Source organism: Vespa crabro, chromosome 11 (assembly GCF_910589235.1).
Source record: "Vespa crabro chromosome 11, iyVesCrab1.2, whole genome shotgun sequence".
NCBI classification, from domain to species: Eukaryota; Metazoa; Arthropoda; class Insecta; order Hymenoptera; family Vespidae; genus Vespa; species Vespa crabro.
In genome coordinates this window covers 4,820,792-4,843,291 of record NC_060965.1, presented here as the reverse complement: position 1 = coordinate 4,843,291, position 22,500 = coordinate 4,820,792, and the positions used below count along the sequence as shown (strand labels likewise).

At 23.4% G+C, this 22,500-nt stretch overlaps 1 protein-coding gene across 1 annotated transcript in view; it reads right to left on the bottom strand.

Moving 5' to 3' along the window:
• LOC124427971 overlaps positions 1-22,500 on the bottom strand; it is a 55,611-nt gene that overhangs the window by 30,832 nt on the left and 2,279 nt on the right. The gene's annotated exons all lie outside the window — the stretch shown is intronic.

The following is a 22,500-nucleotide window of genomic DNA, read 5'->3' as shown; positions in this document are numbered from 1 at the left end:
ATTTGATTTATTTAAATTACATATAGTTATTCAATAGAATAAAATAAGGATATAATATTCTTACTATATAATTAATATATTATATATAATCGAACATTATTTTTTCTTTATCAATTATTTATAAAAAAAAAGTTATGATAGATATATTAAATTATTAAGTAAATAGAAAATAATATAATCGACATATGATAATTAAAAATTATCGTGTAAAAGTACTATCTATGTCTCTTTGTATATTTCAAATATTTCTTAATCATTCAGATATTTATTAAATAATTTCTAACATAATCATATATCTTTATTTAAATTTATTATATTATTATTTAAACGAAATATCAATCAATATACACATGTCTATATATGTACATGTATATGTATGTCATGTATATAACGATAAATTGATCATAAATGTCATAATAATTAATTATAAAGACAAATGTTGTATATTATATGAAAAACTGAATAAAATTACGTTTCCTTTTTCTTTTCCTTTTTTTTTTTTTTGTTCTTTTTCGTCTGGCTAACAACCGGAACCGTTTTCTTTCTTTTTTCTATATACTTCTTTTTTTTTTTTTATAATTTTATTTTATTTTACTTTTTTTTTCCTCTAAAGAAATTCAAAGAAGACGGCACGAGTCACGTTGTCAGTTTAATAAATTCCCTTCAATTATCCTCGTCGTCTTCGTCGTTACATGAGACAAGCTTGCGGTTTCTCAAGCAACAGAAGGTAATTCGAGTTCCTTCTTATTGTCGAAGAGTCGAACGGCTAGAACGGTCTCGAGTTTTACTCGCGTAGTTTACAGTGCGAACTTCTAACGAAGACACCTTTCGCTAATAATTTTCTCAGCGACACCATTTTATGTCATTTCCAAGTAAAACTCGGAACTAAATGTCCAATGACTTTTTCTCTTCATTAACATAATATACGTTTTAACGTATAAATATCTATCTTATATTCTTTACGTAGAAATTTTATAACAAAATTGAATTTGATATTTTCTTTATACATTCCCCTTCTCCATTCCTCCTCTCACTCTCTCTCTCTCTCTCTCTCTCGCATCTTCTACTCGTCATCAAATTATTTTTATTTTTAATTCATTGGGCATATTGCAAGACAACATTTTTTAATACGTATAATATGTGTATCTATATATATTAATTTTTATAATTTGTTTATTCTTTTTTCCTTTTTAAATAAAAATGAAATACTCGAATAAATATTTTTTATTGCATTAAAGTGTATATGATCAATGACAAATGAGAGATTGTTGATTTAATCGTAAAATATTCATTTAATTATTTATTTAATAATAATTGATCATTTGATTCTTATGTAATTAAAAATGAAACAAAAGTAATGTACGTATATAAGAAATGTATTTGTTAATTAATATTAAAAGAAAGAAAAAGAACATAATAATAATAATAATAATAAAATAATAAAAGAAAAGAAAAAGAATAGAATATATCAATGTATACATAAATATATGTTATTATATTACGTATGGTAATTAAATTATTCCAATTTATATAATTTTCTTTCTTTTTTTTTTTTTTTCTAGTAATCAATTTACCCAAGAAAATAATTAAGCAATGAATACAATTGATTCGACGTCTTATTGTTGAGTTAAGATACATTAGACGTTTGATGGACACACGATTCCATAATAATTCCATACTAATGCAAAAAAGTAGAGATAAGGAAGAGGAAGAACAAGCAAGAAAGGAATCTCATAACTGCCTCTCATCAATCGGACGATGGCGTCAAGCGCTAGCACGAGCCACATTATCGTAATACATCGGTGAATCCGTTCACAAGACAAAAACGAACTATGAAAACGGTGTCTATATATATATATATACAAACGTATATACATATATATATATATATATATATATATATATAAAAATAAATAAAAAAATTTTTGTTTATGGTCGGACGCTTTTAAAACAGAAATATCTGTTTAACATTATAATCCTAAGTGTTTTGTTATTAGAATGAAAAATTTTTTAGAAAATATTATTTATTTTTATTATTATTAATATTACTATTATTATTATTATTATATTTACTATATTTAGAGAGAGTATACGTAATTTATTATTATTGTTACTATCATATTTATTATAATATTATTTATTTAATTATTATTATTATTATTATTATTATTATTATATTTGCTATATTTACTATATATTACTATAATATTTATTGTTCTTACTATATTATGTGTTATTATTACTACAATTTATATATATATATATTTTATTCTTTGTATTATTTATCATAAAAATTTATTATTTGCTATAGAAATATAAAATAGTTCGTTTTTATTCATTTTAGTTATTTATAAACAACAACAAAAAATCAAAGAAACAAAGTAAATTTTGTCGATTCGTTATGATTATTACACGGCTGTTTAGAGAATGCTTCGCATGATTTTCAACGCAACAGCACGTGGACATTATAGGAATGCATTCTTGTCAAGTTTCTTGACGTTTTTTAAAATACGATTTATATTTATTATTTGTTGATTCTTTTTCAAAAGTGAAAAATTTTTATTTTAATTTTTAAATCTGTTAGAAAATATTATTTATTATTAATTTTATTATCATATTATTTGTTATTATTTTAAATATTTACTATAATGAAAGAGAAATTATTATTATTATTATTATTATTATTATTATTATTATTATTATTATTATTATTATTATTATCATATTTACCACATTACTAGTAATTAATAATCGAATGAGAATATGTAAATTAAAAAATTATGGTATAATAATATATGTTTCGATCTTTGAAAAATTCAATAAATTAAAATTCATTAAATTAGTGTATATATACTTGCAAAAAACTATCAGTATATTTATATTTAATATATATATATATATATATATATATATATATATATATATATATAATTTATGAGTTAAAAGGATGGAACGGTAAAGCAATACGAACTTATAATAGTCAGTAGAATCACAAAAGTATACGAATATTCTTGACTATATATGACTAAAAGATTGTTGATTTATCTATATATTATTAGAATGAATTCGAAATAACTGTGATTGCTAGCTACATTTTAATAAAATACCTATTATTAATACGATAATCAACATTACATCATAATAGGAGAATTGTAAGTTTGATAGTTGGAAAACCACGTTGTTTGAGTTAACGAGAAAATTTCTTGTGGTAAGTGAAATGAAGAAGTATCAAAGACAAGGAAAAAAAATTTCTATTATCATTCGAAATCTTTCTTTTACAATGAACAAATTATACTTTGTATTCGTCTGTGATCGTCCGTGTATGTGTATGTGTGTGTTTGGGTTCTTTTCTTTTTAATTAAATAAACGTCAGATATTTATTTTGTAATTTTGTTAATAAAAAAAATGTTATTATCTTTTGATGAAATCATTTTTACAGTTATATATACTTCTACTTCTTGAGAAATTTAATTTATAATTTATTCAGAAAGTTGTTATAAATATAAAAAATATAATAATTTATACTGAAATTATTTAATCGATCCTATTCGTAAAATTCATGGAATGCACCTTTTGAAATGAAAGAATAAAAAGAAAGAAAGAAAAAAAAAGAATAGGAGAAAAAGAAAAAGAAAAAAAAAATCCAATGATTTCGATAATATCGATAAAGACATTTTGCATGTGTGTGTATGATTCATTTCCATGTTAGCTTTAAAACTAAATTATTTATGTATATACCGATGACTTTCTTCGTTCGGTATAGTCTGTCTTTCCACTTTTTATTATTTTTATTGACAACTCTATATATTATTTCCTTGATTAGCCGGAACGGACCAATGGCATTTACGATTATTATTCTATACAATTTTATGAAGTGCTTCTTTTTAAATATGCATTTATTCAAAATAAAATACTGGATTGTAAAATTTCAAATAAAAATATTATTTAATTTATAAAAAATTTCTTATATATATATATATATATATATATATATATATATATATATATATATATATATAAATACGCATTTCTTTTTATAATCTATGTAATATATAAGAAAACATAATATCTATTATTAATATATAAAATTATATTAATCCAAAAAATATTATATATATATATATATATATATATATATATATATATATATATATGTATATGTATATGTGTATGCATAATACTATATTATGCTCCGTAAAATACATAATACTTAATTAAATCCTAATGAATTGATTGTACATTTTATGATCATATTGTCGATAAAAATTTGTGAAATAAAAGAAGAAAAAAAAGAAAAAAAAAATAAAAGAAAAAAAAAAGAAAAAGAAAAGAATCAGACAAGACTTGACAAAAGGTCAAATCTTCAAGTCTCTATCTTATCCACGAGTGGATACATTTTTTTTGTGCTTCTAAAATTAGATATTAAAAAAAAAAAAAAAAAAAAGGAATAGAAACAAATGACGATTTTTTTTATTTTGCTTTTGACTTACCAAGAAGGTGTCAAAACTCGCATCAATCGTTGCAAAGAAGAAAAAAAAATTTTATTCCGAGAGAAGAAAAAACAAAGTAAAATAAAAATAGGAGGAAGAGAGAGAGATAGAGAGAGAAAGAAAGAGATAGAGAGAGAAGGATAAAGATAAGAAGAAAGGTGCCGTTTCGCGCAAGATAATTTGATGGTTGCCGCGTCATAAACGAAATTATGAAGAACGGATTTATATAAAACGGCTACGATCAAAGAGAGTCCCCGTGATATTCATAAAAAATCCTAAATGGATATAGTAATGAGGGAGATGGCGGAGGAGGTTGTGGTTGTGATGATGGTGATGCTGGTGGCGTTGGTGATGGTGTCAGAGAAGAAAACGGAGGAGGAAGAGAGAGAGCGAGAGAGAGAGCGAGAGAGAGAGAGAGAGAGAGATGAGAAATTTTGGTAAATTCTCAATAAATGTGAGAAAGAGAGAAAAATATAGGCTTGAAGACAAGTTCTCGTGGATATTTTGTGATCCCAATCAACCTTTTTTCGTAAACATGATATTTTCGAGGAATTGTTATTACGTTCCTGCCGTTTGCTAATGGCTGTGGGATGGAATCCGAATGGTGGCCAGTTTTCTCGTTCGAGAATTCGCGTGTTTATTTCCAAAGTCTGTTCGTATGTATATATATATATATATATATATATATATATATATATATATATATATATATATATATATATATATACGTATCTATGTATATATGTATGTATATATGTATGCATATGTGTGTGTATGTATGTATATGTGTGTGTGCGTGTGTGTCTGTGTGTATATTTGTATGTATCTATATATGTATGTATATATGTAGGGATGAAAACATATCGTTGCAATATATTTTACGATAGAATCGGAAATTTAACAAAAACTCATAAAAATGAAATTCATTTTGGATCGTATATTATTTAGATAATGAGGGATATGAAAAAGGTAACACTTCTACGTCGGTCGACATGCTACATTTTAAGTTTCTATAAAAATTATTTTTTCGACAATATTTTATAATATATTAAATAATATTTTATAATCAATTTTCTATAGGAAGAATATATTTGAATAATTTGATAATCAATTCGATATGATAAAATTATAATATCGTCGATATTATTTTTATTATCGTTTACCTTGACATATCTCGATGATTAAAAAGTTATATGAGTATTCGTTAGGATAGAAATTTTTAAACGATTTTTTTTATTATCGATTAGATATAAAACAAGAACGTTTTGATTATTAGACAAATTTTGATATATTCCAAATAAAATAAAAAAATAAAAAAAAAAATTGTTTGAATTATTACTCAATAAATTTAGAAATTACACGGACAATTATTTTCTAAATTAAATGAAAAATAGTAAGTGGACAAAGGAGAGACAAAAGATATCTTTTGTGCATAGAAAAAGATTTTTTAAATAATATATTCTAAAAATAGTATATAAAAAAAATTCTTGAATATTTTATTATTAATGAATTCAAAACTATATATAAATAGTTAATCCTAAAAAATTGTATACAATTAAACACGCCACATATCATTCTAATCCTATTTATCTCGGTAATTAGAAAAAATGACTATTTTCTAGCTTAGAGATTAGTAGCAAGGCTATTTTTGTAATTAGCTATAAAAAAAAAATAACATACTTTACAGATCAGAAAACTTTCGATAAATCGAATATTTTCAATGTAATCGAAAAGTTAATACCCTAAAAAATGATACCCTATTGGAATTACCACATTTCATTCTAATCCAGGTATTTCAGAAATTAGAAAAAAATGTAATATTTACTATCATTAAAGATTAGTCAGTATAACTATTTTTTTAGTTAGTTCCAAAAAAAAAAAGGACAAATTAAGATATTTTCGATATCTTAAACGTATTTAAAAAGTTTTTCCCTCAAAAAATGATATCTAATTAAAATTACCATGTTACATTCTAATCCGGCTATCTCAGTGATTAGAAAAAAAACAAAAAAAAAAACAAAAAAAAAAAGAAAAGAAAAACAAAACAAGAAAAATAAGTATTTACTATCTTGGAGATTAATCGAGTGGATTTCTTCTCTAATTAGCTCATAAAAACAAAAACAAAGAAAAAAAAAACAAATAAAAGAAAATCAAATAAAAAAGAAGGAGAAAAATATAAAGATTAAGAGAACAAGTAGCATTTATAATTCGCGGAAGAAACATTAGATGATGGATCTTATGAAGTTGTATAAATTCTTGAATATTTTATTATCGATTAAGGATATATCCATCATTTTTCTATTGTACACGTGTTCTTCATTCGTGTTCAATGTTAATTCATCAGTTTTATGATCGTTAGAAAAATCTTATGTTTTAACATTTTTCAAGTTAAGCATTTGGTTGATTTTATACGTTGCGTTAGAGAAGGCCGCGATCAAGATATTTATGATCATGGAAGAGAATCCATTACATTCTAGCAAACCGACTGAACAACATCGTTTATATATTACATCTGATATCGGACTTCGAAATAAATAAATTTACAACGGCGTTCAGAGAAATTTAGAATACTCCTGAGGAGAAGACCCGCTAAGGATTCGTCGATTACTTTTATGATTCTCTCTCCTCTTTCTTTCCTTTCGATTGAACGGAACGTGCATATATATATATATATATATATATATATATATATATATATATATACGTATGTATGTACGTATGTATATATAAGAAATGACGGAACTTGTGAATAATTCACGAATTCTGTCAATGAACAAATGAGAGATATTGCAAGGTGAAAAAATTCTAATAAATTTCATATCTATAACTAAAACTAATAAGAAACTAATAAAACTAATAAGAAAGAAATATGAAAAACTCATGCCATTTTTTAATTTATAAATCTCATACCTAAAACGAAGTATATTTTAAAGTGAAAAAAAGGATAAATAAATATATAAATACATTTATTTCCAATTGCAATTTATTTTACACACATATGTGTATATATATATATATGTGTGTGTGTGTGTGTGTATATATTTATATATTTATATTTGTTTATATTTATTTATACTATATATATATATTTTTTTTTTTTAATTTAACAAAATGCATATGTCAAAAATATTTATATCGGAAACTTGAAATCTTTACATAGATTTTATTATACTACATATTCTTTTTTTCCTCGTATTTGGAGACAGAAAAAAAAAGGAGGACAGAGATTCGATTTAATATCCGTTTAATATCGAAATTATTCGATATCAAGCTGATTTGATCATTTCGAATTTTAATATAAAAATGGCATAAATAATCAATTATTTTAACAGTTTCATGTAGATTAGTATTCTTTAGCTACACTGATCTACCGATATAATTATAGTCATCTGTGAATGAATAGTTAATTATTCTATAATAACGTTATAAAAAAGAAAAAAAATGTATCCTCCATTTTCATCGATCTATAATACGATTCTTTCGTATATTTTATATTCGTATATAAATATAAATATAATCGTATGTTTTATATAAATAATTCATTAATAATTAGTTTCATCATTGATACCTATGTTGTGTCGAATTAAACTTGTTTATTCAATAAACCGAAGAAACTAGTCGATTTATTTTTTTTTCTCTTCTTTCTTTTTTTGTTTCAACGTTACTTCAAACTAATTTGAAATTCATAAGAAATTTTTATCGATCAAAAGATAGCAAAATTTTTCTCTGCGAATCTTTCTCTCTTTTTCTTTCTCCCTCTCTCTCTCTCTTTCTTTTTTTCTCTCTCTCATTCTTTTTTTCTTTCTTTCGAGAACAAGTATCTCGTATTTTTCAATACTCTTCCTATTTAATTAACTAAGTTTTTAAATATTTTATTTTTCGAAATCTAAATTATTAAATATTACGTACATATATATTTATAATAATCATTAAGATACTCTTATACTAATTAATTCATTTAATGGTTATGTATATACAATAACTCACACTTTTATATTACATTTTAGAAGTGTGTTCTTAAAAGATATAATTAACAAAATAAAATTAATCGCTAATAATCTTTAACTGCTACGACTAGAATATTTAAGATAATTTTGCAAATCAATTAATTTATACATCGTAAAAATTAAATAAACATGATAATCATTGAACGAAAATATCAAAAAAGGGAAATTGATTACGTATACATAATATCAAGTAAATAAAAAAAAAAAGAAAAATAAAAAAATGAAAAAAGAAAACAGGAATATATATATATATATACATACATATATATGTATATATATATGCAGTATAAAAATTGTTTTCTCTTTTTTTTTTCTTTTTCTTCATTTTTACAGATAAATGCAAATGTTATGACATTTTGATTTTCAAATTCCGACGAATATTATCTTATCAGTATGATTTTGATCGAGCAAGACATTGTTCAATCAAAGAAACGCGGAAATTGCATTGAAGATATGACTCTGTTTGCCGTTAATTAACAAATCAAGAAAGAAAGAGCAAGAGAGAGAGAGAGAGAGAGAGAAAGAAAGACAGAAGAAAAGAGAGAGAGAGAGTGTTGTTGAATTCCCAAAAGTCGGATTAAGATGCGTCCAGTGTCGTCGTTCTTGGACCACGTCGTTTGGAGTTTTACGAGCATAAAGATTTACTGGCTGCTACACGATTCGCTTCTCGCTTCCATTCTATTTTCTTCCTTTTTGTAATAATGAAAGAGAGAGAAAGAGATAAAGAAAGAGAAAGAGAGAGATAGAGAAGAGAAAGAGAGAGAGAGAGAGTATAAACGAGTTATCCAGCCAAGCGTGAAATCTTTATTAATTTCAGTCTGTTCAAAGTAATATCGAAACGGTCGCCTTTTGAAAATTAACACATATATATATATATACGTATATGTACACATACATATATTTATATATGTATGTATGGAGATGTGTACAATAAGAAGTAATAATAATGTTATAAGATATTTATTGTTTCGAGATAGTATATAATTCTAATTCGTGTTAATTAGAATATATAATATGAATGAATAAGAATGATTCGATGTAATCATTTCACTTTTTTCTTTATTTTATTATCGCTTTAATAATATATATTATTAATAAGAATTTTTTAAAATTGTTATATTACTAGTATAATAAATTTTAAAAGATGTATTATTTTTTGAATAATATTAAAGATATAAATATATATATTTATATGTACACATAAATCAAGAAACGACATTACGTCAATTTTTGTTTATTTTGTTTACGAGTAATTTCTTGTAATTTTTTGGTTACTTTATACATCGGTAAATAAGAGAGTTCCCACCATGTATTATTATCGCTTCTAACTGTACGTAACTTCTTTGATCAACTCGCGTCTCGCGTGTGGTCATTCAAATGTCAATGAGTTGTGAAGACAGAATGGAAAATTTGTTTTGACGCTCAATGAAATCAAAAAGTCCGAAGAAATAAGAAACAGAGAAAGAGAGAGAGGAATGATCGTTTAATACGACCTGTCAACACTAATTTTTTTTTTTAATATTTATACATACATATTCCTTCAATATCATTATTATTATTATTATTATTATTATTATTATTATTATTATTATTATAGATATATATCTACATATATATCTATTATTATTGCAAATCTATAGATTTACTATTAATGAATTATTCATATATCGTATCGAAATTTTTGGAAAATTAAATAAAATATAATATTTCACACGTGTTTTTAATTAAGTTTTATGGAAAAAAAAAATAAAAAATAAAAAATTTTAATCGTATGCACATACGTGTTATAAAATAAATTATTATAAATATTTCCATGTGTGTATGTGTGTGCGTAGAAGTCAAAACTGATTTTATAAAATAAAAATTATAAATGAAATACATTAAGATATTTTTAAACAACGACTCGTTTTCGTCTTTAGATTCAAACGACACGAAAAGAATAGAAAATTAATGAAACGCACGTATGCGATTCGAAATTGTTAGAAAGAAATTGAATTAATAAAAAAAAATGTTGAATTTATTTGTACTTACTTATTATATAGAACGATAAATTTTCTTCGAAAAGAATGTCGTTAGAAAGCAGAACGTTCATTCCATAAAATCGACTTATTGATGTATAGGCAACCCATTATACATTAAAGTATGTACATATGTTTAACTATGAAATTTACGAAGAGTAGTGCCAGTAATCGATAATAATTATGATTGTTCTAATAAAAAATATTTAGAATTAAATTTGCAACTATTATTATTCATAAATTAAATTGCAAAACACTAATCATATGTTGGATCAATGAATATAATAGATAATTAGAAAATAATGAAAAAAGAAAAAATAAAAATAAATAATAATAATAATAATAATAATAATAATAATAATAATAATAATAATAATAATAATAATATTCGGAAAGCATAGAAATTATTTTTGAGTGAAAGCGAGAATGTTTTTAGTTATTTTTTTAATTATTAAATATTACAAAAATAAATAAATGAATAAATAAATAAATGCAATAATGAATATTCTCTATTTTCTAGTCACATTTTTTTTTTTTGTAATTTTTTCCATCAAACTAATCTTGGTTAATTAAATGGTCTCTAGGTTAATGACAAAAATTTCTAATTAACTTTTCAATGTTCAAATCAATAGTTACAAAAAAATACTCATCACAATATTTCTATCGTTTAATACCGATCCTACTGTTTCTTTTTTCTTTTTTTCTTCTTTTTTCTATTCAATTACTCTTTCATATAATTATCATTTATATTTCTAACGAAAGTCTCAATTACTTATAATAAATTAATAATGTCAATGAAGTCAATAGAATAAATTGTAAATGGTGTTAATATCGTAAACTTTTTTTGACGATGAAAACTTATTGAAGAAATCTTTGATTCGAAATCATTTTAGGGAATTTTATTAGACAGATTCGCTTTTCGACGAATAACGTATAATGAAAAAAAAAAAAAAAAAAAAAAGAAAGAAAAGGAAGGACGAAAAACGATGAGAGATATTTTAATGAGAGAGAAAAGTGAAGCGCGCGCCGAGCTTCGTAATAAAATACCGACAGTATCGTTAATGACGACAAGACGTTTGAAGCATGCGCGAATTTCGTCCATTTAGTCTTCGAGTATTATCTGTTCTCTCTCTCTCTCTCTCTCTCTCTGTCTGTCTCTTTTTCTCTTTTTTTTTATCTCGTATAAATATTATCTTCGCTCTATTAATCTGTCTCTTTTAATTATATTTTATTATCTCCATCATTTATTTTCATCTCTTTTTTCAAAACAGATTCAAATCGAGTCATTTGATTTACAAATTAATTTATTTCTAATTTTTATTCTTAATAATTTTTATTTACTGTTTATTTATTATATATTCTTTTATTTATTTATTTATTATAAATCCTCCTTTTTTCCTTATAAAATTCGTACAATTATTTTTTTGCATGTATTATTATTATTATTATTATTATTATTATTATTATTATTATTATTTTCTTGTGAGTAGTATAAAATTTTAGTAAAAAAATTGTCACAGTTACTTTTATCATTTTTATATAATTCTTCTATACAATTGTTCTTATGAAAAAATTTGTAAAATGATTATTATTATTATTATATGGTTCAATTAACATTTAAACATTATTTTTATATTATTACTTTGATGTATATAATTTTTAATAGGATTTTCATTAAAAAAAAAAAGAAAAAAGCAAAAACAAAACAAAACAAAGCAAAACAAAAAGAAAAAAAATAAAGAAAAAAAGAAACAGAACGTTTAAGATTTATTTTCATAACAATGAAAAAGATAAAATCTCTGATAGCTATGACCATTTGTATGTATTAGAAACGTTATGTTCATTTGTAAACTGTACAAGTAGATATGAATCTCATTGTGAGTTCAATCATGTTCGAATAATTCCATGTGTTCCTATTTTAGGATTAGACAGACAGACACAGAGCCAATGGACTTTCCTGACTATACCTATTAATTACAGGACTCTGTAAAATTTCAACGATCATTTCAATCTTCTTTTATTGCGAATCTCGATTCGAATGTGCACCTTTGAACCAAATTACTATGCATCTGAGAAGATTGTTCTTTTCTATTTTCCAGCCAATGAACTCGTTATATGAACCTGATGGACGTGACCTTGAATCTGCTCTGAAGATATAGATAGACGCATTTCAATAAAGATCAGATTTTTATCATTAGAAATTATTAGTGTTACTTCCGGTATTAAAGTATTTTTCTCAATCTACCCGGTACTTTCGATTTTTTTTGTCTTCTTTTTTAAAGGAAACAAATAATTTACATTTCGTAGAAAAATTTTTTTATGATGTAATTATTTTTTTAAAACATGTTTCGTTTTAATACAAGAGAACGCATGGATTCAAACTTCCTCATTATTATTATTATTATTATTATTTTCATCAAATGTTAACATTAATGTAAGTAAATAAATGTCAACATTATAATCATTATTTGAAACTGATTAAATTCTAATCATTTACATATATATTATAATATTGTATATAAATTTTTAACAAACTTATAACACTTAGGAAGATTAATAATTAAACAAGATTACGTTTATGAACGTTTGTATAAATAATCTAATGTTCTCTTCGATTCTAATGAAATTTTTTAATACTTTTATTACTACTTTTGTGCAACCATGAAAGATTTGTCACCGAAGAAAAACGACAAATATAAAAATTTCTCAAAAGTGCTCGTTTGATCGTGATGGGTAAAAAAAAAAGAAAAAGGGAAGAAAAAGAATAAACTAATGGAAAAAAAAAAAAAAGAAAAAACCGTTTTTATACGATCGAGCAAACGATCGGAAACATGTTCTAAGGAATAAAAAAGATCGTTATAAGAAGGTAAAAACGTAGTTGAAAGAATGACGGTGGGTTACTCTATCGTATTTCATTGCTTAACTTCCCATCATTTTTCACATTCTCCTTTACAATCTTTTAGAGTACCGTGAAACTTTTCAAGAAATTCTTCTTTCGGCAATATGACGGCCGATAAATAAATTTATTTCCATTTAAACGTGAAGCAATTACATTAAGGTAAATGTTATATCAGAGTGTATGATAAAACGTGTGAGAAAGAGAAAGGTAATCGATATAGTAAGAGATAGAAAGAAAAATGTGGTAAGAAGAAAGAGAACGAAAAGTGATAGAAAAAAAGAAAAAGATATATATATATATATATATATATATATATATATAAACAAATTTGTTGTTAAATTATTTAAATTATTTAAGAAAATTTTTACTTCAGAATTAATTTATTATTTCAGAAAGACAGAATTTTTTACTTCCTATACTTTCTATAGATTTTCTTCTTTTCTTTTTACTATTATTAATGTTGAGATTATTAATGTATTATTATAAATGTCGAGAATAAAATAATTTTTCAACGACAACGAAATAAAATAAATATGAAATTATTCACTGTGGTATTGTCTTTTTCTTTTCTTTTCTTTTCTTTTCTTTTTCACGTTTTTTGGTATTTCTATTTCTTTCTAACTTACAAGAGAGTGAATTCATCGAGGCGTAATATTTAAGATGCTTCTTTTGTTGAATATTTCTTCACGATATACAACACCGTGATGATTCGTTAATTAATATTTATAGTTTGTCCAGGCGAGCGTGACACTTCCTGCGTGCGTATGGTATTCCTACATTATTAAATTTTTATTTTTTTTTTTTTTTTATTTTTCTTTCTTTCTCTTTTTCTATTTTATTTTCTTTTCTTACTTTTATGTTACTACATAGAAGATATCTTCCTCGAAGCATAATTCCGAGTATCCCTTTTTCGCTTAATGATTTGATCTAATGACTTTTGTTTAACCTTATCGGGAGTTATCGTAGAATTTAAGTTATGGTAGAGTAAATAGAATATAATTTGCTAAATAATTTGTTAAATAATATAATAATATTACAAATAATTAATATTACTGATATGAAGGGATATTAAAATATTTTAATTTAAAAAAGAACAAAAAAAAGAACAATTAAAAATATCACATGAAGATGAAAATAATAAATTAAATGTTATGATTTTTTTTATTTTTTATAATACAATAAAATAATTTCTATTGACCATGAATTTTAATTTTAGATTAGGATAATTTTTTTTTTTTAATTTAAAAGAAAAAAAAAGCATTTTTAAAAAATTATACAAATCTTTAGAAACAAAAAAATATATATATATATATAGGATGTTGGTAATTTGATTTATAAATAATATATACATATCAGTAAATGATAATTTTACATACTGATCTAAGCTGTATAGTATACATTGAAGAAGATTCGTTCCTACTTATGATCCTCCTTTCTTATGAAAATGATTGCAATGGCTGCTGAAACACCTGCTATCCACTTCTAACTATCCCATAGACATTTTATGTCATAACGAGCTTCACGTTACACCGTATACTTGTACTTAGTAAGATTTATCCGCCACCTGGACCATTATTTACGTCTCTCTAGGTAACCCAACAGAATCGAAAATGGTTTTTATAAAAAAATATTTCTATTTCTCTCTTTCTTTTTTATTTGGTTTAATAATCGATATTAAACAAATGTATATATTTCGAATATTTTTAATTAATAATAAATCTTTTTTTAAATCTCTCTCTCTCTCTCTCATTCAATAAATATTATCATATACAAATATTAAATAAATATATTTCAATATTTTGGCAACAGAAATTTGTAATTATTTCACATGTCAATTATTATAAAATTAAATAAAACGTGTATATATATATATATATATAAAGTTAAATATTAATTTAACAAATAATTAATTTTTTTGTCAACTTTTTATTGACTTTCGATCATAAAAAAAAAAAAATTAAGAAAAGATAAAACAAAACATAAACAAATACAAAGAATATGTTTATAAGAGAAACAACGTTCTTTCTTCGTTCATTCCTACGAATAAGACAACTAATGCGTTGGTTAGACAGTTAAATGAAACGAAATCGATGATTAATGATCTAGATGATTCGAGAAGACGAGCGATATTCACATGTACTTAGGCATACAGTAGTCGGATGTTGCATACATTTCTTTTCCTTTAAAGAAACTTTGCTGTTACTCTCTTTCTCTTTCTATCTTTTTATCATTCTCTTTTGAAATATCTTTGAAAAAGGAAAGAATAAATAGCTACTACCGTGAGATAGAATTTTATCGGGCATGAGTTTCTCATACATTCGTGATCCATAAGCTTCGATTTATAACTCTTACAATTAGTACTTTGTTAAATTATGCATACATTTGACAGGATAATTGTCATTACTTATGTATCTTTGACAGGCGTGAAAATTCATTCATAACAATTTAAACTCTCTGTTTTACACGAAGTAAAATGTTCGCTCTCGATACTCACGAATAAAATACAAATTATAAACAAAGTAATTTATTTTCTATTATCGTTATTTTTTTTTTTTTTCTTTTTTTTTTTGAATTTAATTACGCAACGCACGCGTTATATTGTCTATATGAGAATAACGAAAAAATATATATATGAACAATTGATAAGTGAGGACAAAAAAAAAGATAAAAAGAAGAAAATATTGTAACTATTGAATATAATAAAAGTAACAAAATTTTATAATCATTTTTAAAATGTTATATATATATATATATATATATATATATATATATATATAATATGTATATAGTTATAATAATGTAACAAACAAACAAACAAACAAAAATGTATTATTCTCTATATCTAATGTAAAAGAAAAATTTTTATTAAACATCAACTAGTTTAAATAATTAAAAAATAAATAAAAAATTTTAATTAAACAAATTATAAAAATAAAATGATAAAATAATAACGCTTAAAACTATTAAATATAATATCATTTTTTATTCGTATTATTTTCATATTTTAGCAATTTATGGGTAAAAATTAAAATGATCTATGAAATAATATATATACTCTGCTTATATATAAAATAATAAGGGAGATAGAGAGAGAGAGAGAGAGAAAGAGAGAGAGACGGAAAGCGATAATTGAAGCGTCACGGTACGATAATCAATAATAAGACACGATGTATAAGAAGTAGCTAGAACATAACTAGGCTTGGACTTAGGCACGCGCAGTATAATTACGATAACACCACCTTTCGATCTTATTTACAATATTATGCAACAATACGGTCAGAAATCATTATCTCGACCAACGGTGCCGAATGAATTCTTATTTAATTAGTATATCATACATTGTAGTCATATCCTGTTTCAGAAGACAAAAGAAAAATCAAACTATTCCTTCTGTTGTTATTTTCCAATTAATTCTCTTTCTTTCTTTTTTTTTTGTCTCTTTTTATTTTTATTTTTTTTTTTTATGAAAATTACAATGATCATAATACGTCAATAATCGTATTAATAAAATAATAAAAAAATAAAAAAGAATCTTTTTCAATTATTATTAAATCGAATATAAAAAAAAAAAAATAGTTCACATGAAAATTGCAAGAATATGGGAAAGAGAAAAGAGAAAAATTGTAAATTATTTAAAATACTTAAGTACGTATATTATATTAATAAATATTATTATCAAAGATAAATCGTTTATTAAAATGATAAATATTTTATAGACAATTGTTTTTATTGATGGATGAAATTCAGGTTTTTTTTTTCCCACTTTTTTTTTTTTTTTTTTTTTTTTTTTTCTTTAAAGAATAATTATGTTATTATATTCGACAATTAAAAAAATTCACTTTTGTTTTAACAATACGATATTATGTGTGAATATGATTTTTAAATATACCCTTAAATACATCCTAACATATATATTCACTATTATCGTAATTATGCAGTCGAGCTAACGAGCACGTTGGTGGATTCTTGTGAGAAGCGAAAGTGAGCACGCGAGCGCATATTAGATAGTGAGACGAAAGGAAGATGAATAAAACGAAAGTCTCTGAGAGACATAAACAGTATGCCACTTATAATACTGAATATTCTCCTAGGTATATAAAGAACAGAAGGATACTATTAATTAATTTATTAAACGATTAAACGAAATGATATAATAAAAGAAAAAGAAAAAAATTTTCTTCCCATTTATTTCTTTTTTTATCAATTGACAAAAGAAAAATCTCACTCCTGTTTACGATTATATTTACATTTTATTAAATTTTAATCTGTGTCTCAATTCGACAACTTGTAATTACAAAAAAGAAAAGAAAAAAAAAAAATAATAAATTTGCGAAAAGAAAAATAATTTCCATCTAAAGGGGAAAAAAAAATCCTCCATAATTTCAATAATTTTTTTTTTTTTTTATTACAATATATCAAAAAATAAATAATTTGGATATGATACTATGGATGAGATCTTTTTTTTTCTTTTTCTTTTTTTTTTTTTTATAAATATTTGAAATGATAATTACTATATTATTCTTAACTCGCGTAAAATTTATATTATTGCGTTGATAGATAAATGGGAGAAAAAAGAAAAAAAAAAAACGGAGAAAAATGTTATAACTGTCGAAGAAAGTTTGGAGTTTGGAATGTAAATGCTCATCGATAACGATAGAATACGTATATAATTAAGGTACATTTATAGGTACTTATAGGTATTTTCTATGGCACATTACTTGTCCCATGGTACAGAGGAATAAACCAAGAAGACACGGAAATTTAATACCGTAAATGTCTGAGGTTATCGTGCGTGTGATAAGTCTTTCTAACGGATACCTCTTGTAAAATTACGAATACGATTGTAATATACTTTTAAAGAATTTTATGCTTTACGTTTAACATACATCGATATATTATTTACATTATGTTTTATTATATTATTTAATTTATAATTTTTCATGGTAATATTTTTAATTGTTCTTATATTGTATTCTCTTAGAAATTCATAATTTATATTTATATCTTGCATCGTCATTGTGTCGTTTTGGTGATTGACGTGTAAAAAATTTTTGTAAGAATTTATAATAAAGTTGACAATTTTTTCTTTGTTTTTTTTTTTTTTTTTATAAAACAACACATAAAATTAATTTTGTACCCAAAGTGATTTTGAAAAATTAATAAATCAATTTTTATACCTCGATCGAGATATTATTAATTTAATTTTGATTCTTACTACGTTATTATTTGACTAGAAAAATATAAAGTCATTATAATAAAATTAATTTGAGAGAATACAAAGAAATAATGATTGAATAAAATTCTCAAATCTCATTCAATCTATTATTAATTTTATCATTATCAATTTTTAATTTCTTTTGAAATTAAAATCATTCCTCTTGGTATATTATTAATATCTATTATTAAATTCAATAATTATCTAATTATATCTGTGAGATTTTTATAAACGTAATTATTTATCCAAGAAAATCGATGAAAACGTTAAAAGAAGGAATGCAATGAGAAGAACAAGCGCGACTAACATAAGACGAAGAAAAAGCAAAACGGCAGACTATGATTCAACGGAATTAGATCAACGGAGAATGTGGTGCTGCGTCATATGGACATTGACATGACTTCTATCTAGTATAATACAAGTACTATCTATGTGATATCTTACATATGTACGCGTATGGTGTAACGATGAAAGAAGAAAAAAAAAGAAAACAAGAAGAAAAAAAAATTAGAAAGAAAGAAATAAAAGAGATAAAATATTAACATAGAAAACATTTCACTATGTGAATTGTGAATATTTGACTTGTTTCATAATGACGTTACTATTAATATGACAATTTCAAATGTATACATTGACACATAATGATAACATATAAAAAAAAAAAAGAAAAAAAAGAGAAAAAGAAAAGAAGAAAAGAAAAAAAACCTATTATGACATTTTGCTTAGGTAATGAAATAAGATAACGAGAGATCATCTTTTGTTAAGAGACGTCATAATTTGATAAATAAATGACTTAACAGAGAGTAGTACATTATTTATTAATATGATAAAAATTGATTTCATTTTATAACTAATGACTGTGAAATTGTTGAGAGGAAGAGAGAGAGAGAGAGAGAAAGGGAGAAAGGAAGAAAGAGAGAGGGGAAGAGAGAGAGAGAGAGACAATATATATATATATATATATATATATATATATATATATATATAAAGTATATTTATATATAGATATAATCACTGGGCAGACATATATACACATGTATACACTTATATGAATGCATAAACTTATATGCAACATATGTATAATCAGTGAGAGTACAGAAATGTACATACATAGTTAGAAACAGTTTTATCATATACAATTGAATCGTATATAACACGAATATATAAATTCTTCAAGTATACATATGTACATGGGTTTGGTAATACTGTCTATACTAGAATGAAATGGGTGTGTGCGTAAACTAATACTATAGGTGGTACACGTATGTCTCGAGTTCAAGCTCATAGCCTCTCACGGCCTTGCAAGGTCGTCTCTTTCAACCTTCGAGGAAAATAGTTGTCACGTTGTCCATTTCAATCTTCACCGAAGGATATTCGAACTCTTTTTGAAATATTTTGTTGACGTAATAAAAATTTTTTTTTCCTTTTTTTTTCTTTTTTTTTCTTTTTTTTTCTTTTTTTTTCTTTTTTTTTTTTAATCACAATAATATTTACTTTTACTATTTATATAAAATAAAGATTTACTTTTGATTCTTTTTTGTACCCAAAAATATTTTGTATTATTTTATTGTTAACTTATACGTGAGAGATGTCAAATCTCATTTTTAAATATTTGATCAAATAATTATCCGTCTTTTATGATATAATTATTTTATATGGAAATAAAGTTCTTTTATTTTTCTTCTTTTTTTTTTGGAATATATAATTACAATTGATTGAAATAAATAAAATATATAATATATATAATATATATATATATAATATATAATATATATAATAAAATAAATATATAATATATATAATATATAATATATATAATAAAATAAATAAAAATGAATTGACTGTAAATAGTAAAAATAATTTATCACTTAAGATTTAGACGATTTCAATGATTTGAAATTAAAAGCATAAGATAAAAATTCATGGATAAGCTTTATTTATCGTATTATAAAATTAATGTTATATTTAAATGAAAAAAAAAAAAAAAAATTATTACTCATTTTAATCGTATAACTTGAATATAATTCTACTATTATAATGTTTAACGATTGAATTTAATTTTATACATCAAAATTATAATTTTATATCTAATAAATGATTACCATCGAACAAATAACTCGATATATGTATGTACATACGTATATAAAATATTTACAATTAATCAAAAATTTACAGATAACTTTCTTAAAGGCAATAAAAATTGAATAAACGATTGGCTCGTCTTAACTGAGATCAGCATGGAAAATGTTCAAAAATAAGAAGAATATTTAATTAATGATAGAACTCACGAATAACGGAAAAGATGCATATCTCTTCGTGATACTCATCAACTATTAAGTTCTTCCCTTGAAAGGAGATAATTATCACACTTTATGTCTACTATTAACTCTTTCTCAACGAAGACGAATTGCATTTGATATTACTGATCTTTATATGCATATATAGATATTACAATTATATAGATACAAATTTATCTCTGCTCGCGTTTCCTCCATTTTCTATGTCGTCCTTACTTTAAATCTTTTCATAATGATACGTTTATGTTATCTAATTAATGATACATTATTATTATTATTATTATTATTATTATTATTATTATTATTATTATTATTATTATTATTATTATTATCATAAAATAAAAATTGATTTCAATAATTTCATCTCTTTTATTCGTTTAATAAAATATATATGAATATACAAGACGATAGGCTCGAAGTTCTAAAATGAACTTTCGATGAAATCGATCACTTTTTTTTGTTCGAAACTTTCTAATTTTTTTTTTTTTTTTTTTTTAATCAGATTGTAAAACTACAGGCCTAGGAATATTTTTATCGTTCGAAAAAAAATTAATCTAAAAAAGTCTCGAAGAAAATCAATAAATAATTTTTTTATATCACCTACGAACTAAGTATGAATATGTTATATATCGGATATAAAAATGATTGCTCAAATTATAAAGTATTAAAACGACCCTAAAAGATAATCTAAATATCACTTTCAATGTTCTAAATAATTATATTGCAAAAATAATATTCTAAAATATATATAAAAACAAAAAAGAAAAAAAATAAATTTCATCTTTTTTTTTTTTTTTTTTTTGTTATTTTTACACGTAACTTCAATTTCTATGATATTTGTATTTATATTAATATTAAAATTAAAATATAATAAATTAATATCTATCAAAAAATTTGATTATGTATATATATACAGATATAATATATACATATGTATATATAAAAAAAATGAAATAACATGTTTTTATAGAAGACCTTGAATTAAATCAAGCGAGCGAAAGTTAATTAACGAAAGAGGTTAATGAACGTTTCGTGAACGACCATTCACAATAATTTTATTCGATAAAGAAGAGATTGGTAGTAGTATAATAGTAGTAGTATAGTAATAGTAATAGTAGTAATAATAATAGTAGTAGCTTTCGACGCACGTCTCGATCTATGATCGATCTGTCGATCAGGCTATTCGATCGATGCCTTTAAATTTCATGGTGAAACGTTTTGTACATATGGCTACCGAGTCTTAATTAAATTTTGCACCCGTCGTTTGTACGTCTACGCGTCTGTTCGTTTTTCTATCTCTATCTTTTATCTCCATTTCTCTCTATCTTCTCTTTTATTCTATTTCTATTTCTATCTTTCGATAACTCTACGAATATTCTATAACGGTTGGTAACTCTCTCATCATAAATGTGTTCAAAATATCATTAACGAAAGATGTGTATTATCTCATATATGTGTTTTAAAAAGCAAAGCTACGAATTTTACTTAACTATCCATCAATTGTCTCTCAATTAATTTATATTCGATAGATGTTTTTTTTTTCTTTTTCTTTTTTTTCTTTTTAATTTGCGTTA